This window comes from Homarus americanus, unplaced genomic scaffold (assembly GCF_018991925.1).
Source record: "Homarus americanus isolate GMGI-L3 unplaced genomic scaffold, GMGI_Hamer_2.0 scaffold60480, whole genome shotgun sequence".
Taxonomy (NCBI): Eukaryota; Metazoa; Arthropoda; class Malacostraca; order Decapoda; family Nephropidae; genus Homarus; species Homarus americanus.
In genome coordinates, this window is record NW_024753906.1 from 10001 (window position 1) to 12301 (window position 2301).

The following is a 2301-nucleotide window of genomic DNA, read 5'->3' on the forward strand; positions in this document are numbered from 1 at the left end:
CTCTACAGAGAGGCCCTTTCCGACCGTCCCATCTGTACCCTCACGGGCGCCGCCATACGGGCCTGTCACCCTCCATGGGCAGTGGCCGCTTTCAAGCTTGACTTAGACGGTATGGGACGGCGTGCTGGACCCTCTGAAACGCAACACCCCTCGTGCCCGAAGACATCGAGGTTATGCGCTGGGCTTTTCCCGGTTCAGTCGCCCTTACTAAGGGAATCCCTGTTGGTTTTTTTTCCTCCGCTTATTAATATGCTTAAATTTGGCGGGTAGCTCTCTCCTACTACGAGGTCGATCGTGGTCTCATCATCCTTAGGGGGAACAAGTTCCCCAACCACGAAGCGGAAGACGCTCTGCCACCGACTTTCTTCACCACCGACATTACCAGGCAGGAAGGTTTGAGGGGCTTGTCGCGGGGGTACCAGCGGCCATGGCGCCGGCACTCCCACCCCTGACTCCGTTCCTTCTGATTGAGTGGTAAATAGCCAATAGGAAAAGTGTTCCAGCAGAACATCTCTCGCAGAGTCATATACACACACAGTTTTAATGCATATACGCTCGTGTTCCGCCCTTACTCGGCCGCACCTTTGCCGCTTAAACTTTGACCTCTTTCCCCGTTCCCGCATGCCACAGCAGTGGCACTTGTTTATCCGGAGAAAGAGAGCGAGAGTCGCAGTATTAATTGGCGTGAGCGGCCTTTCCGGCTGCAGAACTAGTGCTCTATCCCGGCGAGCGCCGTTATGAGGCGCAACACCGTCTTTAACGCGTTTAGAGAGAACTCCCCCTGCCTCCCTCCCAGTCATGAGATAGACGTGGACTCGTGGCGAACTCTCAAAGAGAACGCCCACACCGCGTCTGACCGTGGGAGAGGGTGGAGGAGCGCGTGAGGAAGAGCACGGCGTCACCCAAGCATTCTCATCTCTCTGCCTGCACCACTACATGGTAGACTGCGGGCCCAGGCGCACTCATCAATTTAGGTTCCACTGCAATGCATGCCAAGCACTCTTTTCGAGGTGATAGACGAAATTCCGGCGGGGCTTACTTAAAAGATATCCGACCCGGTTTCGTTTCCTCTTCGTGGGATGGAGTGCCTTTTAGAACATGTGCAGCATCAGCCATGAGCGGCCGACGGCCATTCGTGTCTCTGTGGACAGCAGGCAAAAGAGCGCCGCCTCCAGTTATTTGCGAGGGCGACAACTGTCGCTTTGTTGTGGTTGAATGTGGGTGCGCCAAGTCCATGGACTTGCTAGTGATAGGCTTGCTTGTTTTTAAGGGCACGCCTCGCGCAAGGCGCGGGCGATTAAACCCCAAGGCGGAAGCTCGGTTCGGGTTACCCTCGTGTCGGGGAGACAGTCAGCAGGCACCGAACTCGCAGCAACCGATGGATGTATATTTCCGACCCTCGTAGAGGAGTGGCGGCGACAAGCTCATATGGCTGCCGCCGCCGCAATATGCGTTCAACTTGTCGATGGATCTGGTATTCTTGCGATTCACATACCGACACGCAGTTTGCTGCGGTCTTCATCGACCCACGAGCCGAGTGATCCCCCGTTAAGAGCTGTGTATTTGCCATTTGGTCTTTTTGCGACTAACCATCACAGGTCGAGTCTCAATGAAAGGGTTTGACAGACATAGCCCAAGTTTGTGGTTTGGGTTTGGCCGGACGGCTTGTTGTTGTTTTTTGACACTTGAATTTCACTCTTTTTGGGTCAAGAGGCTTATTCGCCGGTAGTAAGGAACGGACGGGCAGCCGTCCAAAGCCCCGTCCGTCCTCCTCCGGTCTTCGCGCTCTCGCCCGAGTGTGGTCCACCTACAGCGTGGTGGTACCTATTTTTGGTGCGGGGGCCGGGATTGTCCTCTTTCGCTGCTGGAGTTGCCAGAGCAGAGCCCGAGACCGCCCAAATCAGGAGAGTAGTAGTAGTAGTTTTAAGAGCGCCCCGTTCTCTTTCTCTCTGTTAATGATCCTTCCGCAGGTTCACCTACGGAAACCTTGTTACGACTTTTACTTCCTCTAAATGATCAAGTTTGGACATCTTTCCGTCAGCTCGAGGCGACGACCCCAGAAAACCCTCGCGGGCAACGGGGCCGATAATCCAAGAGCGCCAGTCCGAAGGCCTCACTAAATCATTCAATCGGTAGTAGCGACGGGCGGTGTGTACAAAGGGCAGGGACGTAGTCAGCGCAAGCTGATGACTTGCACTTACTGGGAATTCCTCGTTCATGGGAAACAATTGCAAGCCCCAATCCCTATCAAGAAAGGCTTTGAACGGGTTACCCGCTCCTCTCGGAGGGGGAAAACTCGTT

At 54.8% G+C, this 2301-nt stretch overlaps 2 non-coding genes across 2 annotated transcripts in view; both read right to left on the reverse strand.

The window, feature by feature from the left end:
* LOC121855650 overlaps positions 1–291 on the reverse strand; it is a 4341-nt gene extending 4050 nt beyond the window's left edge. The window contains exon 1 of the ribosomal RNA XR_006086823.1: positions 1–291. This exon is cut by the window's left edge and continues 4050 nt beyond it. This is a non-coding gene — a ribosomal RNA (large subunit ribosomal RNA).
* A 1102-nt stretch (positions 292–1393) lies between these two features.
* On the reverse strand, positions 1394–1557 carry LOC121855649. Its single transcript, XR_006086822.1, has one exon. It is a non-coding gene; the product is annotated as a 5.8S ribosomal RNA (ribosomal RNA).
* Positions 1558–2301: the final 744 nt, after the last annotated feature.